This window comes from Desmodus rotundus, chromosome 7, assembly GCF_022682495.2.
Source record: "Desmodus rotundus isolate HL8 chromosome 7, HLdesRot8A.1, whole genome shotgun sequence".
Taxonomy (NCBI): domain Eukaryota; kingdom Metazoa; phylum Chordata; class Mammalia; order Chiroptera; family Phyllostomidae; genus Desmodus; species Desmodus rotundus.
Window position 1 is genome coordinate 104856158 of NC_071393.1, and position 6470 is coordinate 104862627.

Consider the following 6470-nt stretch of genomic DNA (forward strand, 5'->3'; position numbering starts at 1 on the left):
TAATTAATAAGCAATTCCAAATGAGTTCATGTTGCTAAGCATTATAACTTACTGCATCTTATGTGAGAAGAAAGATATGCAGCACCTTGGTTTGGCCTGTTACTGAGAGAGGTGAAGAAGTTATGAAACCAATTGAAAGGGTCTGAGCTGGTATGCTAAACAAGGCGTCTGCCTGGTTGTGAGGGTGATACTAGAAACTGCCAAAAAATTTGTTTTCAAATGTATTCAATTCGGTAGCCATAATTTTTCGAGGATACCACTTTGGAATGTATAGTTTGGATATCCTAAACAATTTTATAATAACTTGGAAATGGCCTTTGGTGTTAAACTACAAAACTAGTAAAATAAAATGTGTGGAATATATAGAAGGTTTCAAATACCGTAAAATTGAACACCTTGGGCTGAGATAGTCCTTATGGAGATTTCCGATGGTGTTCCACATCTCTGGTGTATTTGCTCTCTTCGAAATCTAACTCTATGCCAGGCGTCTATTCTTTTATCACCGAGCTTTATTGTCAGAATGTGTTGTTGCATTTACCGGAAGCGTGTTCACTCAGTGAACTGGCTTTCGATATTCCCCCAGGAATGTTGTTGTATTCACCTGTAAACAACAGGATTGAGCAGCGTGTCTCTGACTGTGATTCTGGCAGATTCTCATCAGGATACTTTCTTCTGTCAGCGTTGTAATACTTCTGTTGACGGCCTCTCAGCCCTTGATGGTTCACATGGAGGCAGTGACGCTGCTGGTTCGCCTTTCCTTCCTTTGTGGTCTCCGCTTGCCTGTGCGCATTGCTCAGAGTAAGCAAGCCTCTAGAAAATATGTTAGTACGCTACTTAAAACTTTCTAAATATCCTATCATTTCAGTGTGTTCTGGGTAGCTCTCTACCCTGTTGGCTTTGATATTTGCTTATAATTGCTTTTTTTTTTTGCAAATATTTCAGACTCCTTTTCAGTGGACTTTATTGTTTCAGTTTCAGTTAATTAATAGCTTCACATTTAAATTGCTGTTGAAAATTTCGTAGTGGTGGGCCTGAGTGATGACATAAGACTATGTCTATTTCAAATAGAGAGGAAACGAATATTCTGATGTATGACTTCACCAGTGGTTCAGTAAAAATGAATATGACATATATATGTAATGGAATGAAAAGTCTTGTATAATTGGGATGAATTCAAGAACTTTGCAGGAAGTGGGAACCTTTCTCTGCGTGGTTAATCTAGTGAGATTAATGTCCTGCGGCTAGTAGCACGCGTACACTATTTCACCACGAACCACAAGTTATGCAGGCGTACACGCCGGCAGTTGGGGGGCTTGAATAAAAACCTCACACAATAAAAATGAAGCATTTATCTCTGTGATGAGGAATTCTGTTTCCATCGTGTGGATATAGCACACTTAGTTTATTTATTCACTAGTTCACGGGCACTCGGGCTGTTTCCACTTTGGGGCTATTATGAATAGTGCTGCTCTGAACATTCACTTACAAGTTTTTGTGTGGACAAGTGTTTTTATTTTTATTGGGTATATACCTACGAGTGGAACTGCTGGGTCACGTGGCTACTCTACACTTAGGATTTTGAGTAAGTGCCAAACTGTTTTCTCAGCAGCGGCATCATTCTACTGGCCCCCCAGCAAGATAAGAGGGCTCCAGCTCCTCCACATGCTCACCAACACTTGTTTTTATGCTTTTATTATTGTCTTTTCACTTTTGTAGTAGCGTATTTTGACTCATAAAAGGTTTTTAATTTTGATGATGTTCAATTTACCTCTCGTTTCCTTGGTTGTCTGTGCTTTAGGTGTCATATCTGAGAAATGTCACCTAATTAAGGTCACCACAACTCACTCAGGTGCTTTCCTTCCATTTGAGCTCTCCCATGTATGTCTTTGATCCCTGTAGAGTTTCGTGTGTGTTATTAGGTAGGAATCCAAACTCATTCTTTTGCATGTAGATATCCAGTTGATCCAGCACCATTTGTTGGAAAAACTATTCTTTCTCCTTTGAATGGTTTTGGCACCATGTCAAAAATCGGTTGGCCGCCACAGAATGTACAAAGAGTGAACCCTAATGTAAATCATGGAACTTACTAAACAAATATCAATATTGGTTCATCAGTTGTAGTAATTGTGCCACACTAATAGAAGATGTCAGTAATAGTGGAAACTGTGCACTAAGATAAGGGGTATCTGGAAATTCTCTGTACTTCATACTCTCTGCCCAATTTTCCCATAAACCTAAAACTGCCCTTAAAAAGTCTATTGTGTTTTTAAAATTAATTTTTAAAAAATCAATTGGTCATAAATGCATGGGTTTAATTCTATTCTGTCAATCTATATGTCTATTCTTATATGAGTACGACATTGTTATATATTTTGCTATATCATTGTAATTATTTAACCCAGGAAGTATGAGTCCTTATAAAAATGTGTTCACGAATACACAATATAAAAAGATGTAAGTTGTGACATCGATAACAAAGTGTTCCGGGGGGAAGTGAAAGTGTAGAATTTCTGTGTGTGATTGAAGTCAAGTTGTTATCAGTTTAAAGTAGACTATGTTCAGCATCTGACATGCTTAGTGATGACTGGACAAATTTTCATGGGTCTATTGCTTCATCTGTAAAATGATATTATTTACCTACTTGCAAGGTTATTGTGAGAATTGGGTAAAATGATCAATGCAAAGTATTTAGCACGTAAGTGCTTGATGCATTTTAGTTCTTCAAAACATTTGCCACAGTGACTGGCACACAGCAGGCATTCATTATTCTGGGTGTAGTATTAGTCAATGCTTAATTACCATTAAGACAGTGACTATATCTCTTCATTTCATATTCCTCACGGTACTTAGGCAGGCACTTATGCATGTTAGGTCCTCAGTCAATTTGGTTAAGTACATTAATCAGAAAATGTTTTGTCACCTGAGGGTATGGAAGGATTTCTAAAACAAAATGGAAAATTGGTGATTTATAAGAGAGAAGATGAACTGCATTATGATTAAGAGCTTCTATTTATCAAGAGAGACCCCAAGAGTGAAAGATGAGCCACAGATTGGATATAATACCTATAATGAATAAATAAAAATGGGTTAATATTCAGAATTTATTAAAAAGAAAATAACTCCTACAAATAAATAAATAGAAAAAAAAACCAGGAGAAAAAGTGGGCAACAATCATGAAGGTGTAATTCACAAAAGACAAGAATGTCCAGAAACACTAGGTACTCAACCTCCTAGTAATCAGGAATAAGCAAAGCAAAACTATAATGAAGTAGCATCTTATACCCATTATATGGGCCAAAATTTGAAACCTGAAAATGTCTAGTTAAAGTAAAAATGTGGAATAATGGAAACTCAAATGCACTTCTGGTGTGAGCAGTAATTAACTGCTTTTAAAAATAACTTGGACCCTGACTGGTGTGGCTCAGTGGATTGAATGCCAGCCTGTGAACTGGAAGGTCACTTGTTTGATTCCCAGTCAGGGCACATGCCTGGGTTGTAGGCCAGGTCCCAGTAGCGGGACTCAAGAGGCAACTACACATTGATATTTCTCTCCCTCTCTTTCTCCCTCCATTTCTCTCTTTCTAAAATAAATAAATAAAATCTTTTTACAATTATTAAAAAAAGAAATAAGTTGGTACCTGTGTACCGACAACAGGGACGGATGTAGCTATCACCTCTGGAAAACCAATAGGATGGGGTTGGAAAGGTGCCCACAAAGACCTTCAGTTGTATTGTCATTAGTTCTCTATACACATTGCATGATGAGTTCTTGAGAGTTTATTACTTTTTTAAACTTATGTGATTGCATAAATTATTTTGAGTATATCAGACGAGGTCGGGCGTGTTCAGGGTGGTATGGCCGTAGACTATTTTGAGTATATCAAATATTACACAATGAAAGTTTTTGAAAATGAAAGCTTTGGCGAGACAGTTGAGGTTTTGTATTTTATTATAATTCACAAGAAAATATGAATTATAAAACTTCACTGTGGATGTAGACCCATGTAGCAGGTTAATGACAAAAACACATTGTTCTCTATTGCTTCATCTTGTCTCACTATTCACAAAAGAAGTCTGAGATTCTCTTTTTGATTGTTCCTCCAGTGAAGGCCAGAGATATAGAATGCTTGCTACAGGCGATGTTCTATTTGTTTGACATAACACGTTACAAGGGAGCTTTGTTTTAGTTATTTCCAAAAGTTTTGAAAACAAAGTAAACAAGAGAGCAATCCAACTAAGACCAAATGTACACCAAACTATTATAAATACTGAGTAGATCTGTGAGTAATTCCGAGAAGGATTTACACCTAAAAACAAAAAGTAAATCACATTTAAATCATTGGAAGATGACTTTTGCCTCTGATATTCTCTTGACCCTCATAAACTATACCACTCTATGGGTGTGGCATAAACCCATAAAAATGTCTATAAAGTTTGGAGTCTAGTAACGAACTATAGAAATGATCCCTGAAAGTATAGTCTTAAAGTTTGGAGTCTATAATCACTGATTATTAAGGACCAATTGGAAATTAAAAAGTGGTACTTCTGAAAAGAATATCATATTCAGTGAGAATATAGAATTATATTACAAAATTTAGATTACATTAAACATTTTGTAACATCTATTACATGAAGAGAAAAAAGCTCTATTTCTATGAATGGTTTAAAAAGTATCGATGCAAATATACTGAGCTGCCTGAACATCTCACAGGATCGACAGCTATTTGGATGTGCTGTAAATCTTTACGACACACGTTAATGGGATTTTTTGCTTTTGCTTTCATTACCATTTTAAAAATAGGGATTTAAAAAATCCCTAACAAACATAAGCTATAAACAGTTTTTAAAACTCAAATTTTGTTTAAAAAAATGATGTGGCCACCCATGAATATACATACATTCCTATTCTGACTTTCACATGGTAGGAAAGGCTGGAGAACTGCTGGATGCTAGACTGGTTGAGTGACTACGGACAGAAAAAAGAATCAACGAGTTCAAAGGTTCTGCACCCCTGCCATGAAATATTCGATCAAATTCAGTCCTATTGGTCAAGGGGCTTGTCCAAGTTGACCCATTCGGAATGGTGTCGGAGAGACATCACTTGTTCTGCTCCTTGGCTCTGTGCTTCTTGTGGCAGAACAGCGATCCTTCTATGCGGCTATGAGGCATGTGCATGTATGCATAATGGGGTATATGCCAATGTTCTTTGGGCTAATTTTTTAAAAGTATGTTAAGAGTAAGAATGATGCCTAATATTATGATACTAATTTTAGGCAGAGATGAGTCAGGAATAATAGAAAAGTTTCCCAAAAATATATAGCCTGGAGGTTTGCTTTATTCCTTTAAGGAATTTGTAAACACAGAAAGACCATATAGAAATAATTCTTTATACAAAAGACTTCTGGATGTTTTACTGTTGAATTTCAGGTATGGACATTAATACCTAGGGTCTGAGGATCTTTGTTTCCTCCTTAAGCAGCATATGTACTCCAAGGTGAAAGTGGAGCTATCTACTGGAAAACACACTGTGTGCATGTTGCGTGGGATTCCACGTTTGTACCTACTGTTTTTGTTACACATGAACTTCGAATACCTGTATGAGCAAGGGTGATGCTTTGAGAAATTTCTGTGTTCCAGTTCCCCATGACTAATGTACTCTGTGTCCAGAACCAAGAAGACAGGTGGATGAAAAGGAATTACTTTGGAATCTTTCATGGATTGTCAGGTTATTGGAGTTTCTCCATTGTTTTGGCCTCTATCCTGACTCAGGTAGATAAATGCTATATTTCTGGCTATACTTTTACTTCATATCCTGTTGAGTTTTGGCTATGAAAGCTAATATAACTAAGATTAATATTAGTTGACTTACCTGGTACATAGTCACCAAACCCAATGGTACTTAAAGAGATGAATGCAAAATATAATCCTTCATTGTACGACCAGCCCTCTGAATGCATAAAAATTACTGATGGCAACAAGATGAAAATGACAAGTCCAGTTACCAAGAAAAAGAGGAAGATGCAAATTTTAATCTGTCTCTAAAAAACACAGAAGAAAAGGAAGGAAGGGGGAGGGAGGGAGGGAGGAAGGAAGGAAGGAAGGAAGGAAGGTAGGTATTAATACCCCAACCGCAGTCAGAGAGCTGTTGACTAAACCACCGCTTCCTTGTCACAGACCCCTTCCTGACTGGGCGCCAGCTTGGTGTGCCCTGACCACCCCTGACTTGCAGACTTCCTTTGCATGTGGGAGTGTTTCCCATCTGTGTCGAATGAGTCGCCTCCATTATTTCAGTTTTCTCTCTTCATGCATGTTATTGCACTTCACGTTTTTTAAATGTCAAACAATCCCTCTCTTCCTTCCCCCGCCCCGCCCCCAGGTCTCAGACTACAGTGTTCTTTGGCTGTGTGAACTGCTCACTTGCACCTCCAGTTCTGCGTCCCACTGCCTGTACAGAAAGGATAGTCTCCAC

General features: G+C 37.6%; 1 pseudogene; it reads right to left on the minus strand.

Moving 5' to 3' along the window:
• Positions 1-4389: 4389 nt before the first annotated feature.
• On the minus strand, positions 4390-4484 carry LOC128781458 (small nucleolar RNA U3; annotated as a pseudogene).
• Between the last annotated feature and the right edge of the window lie 1986 nt (positions 4485-6470).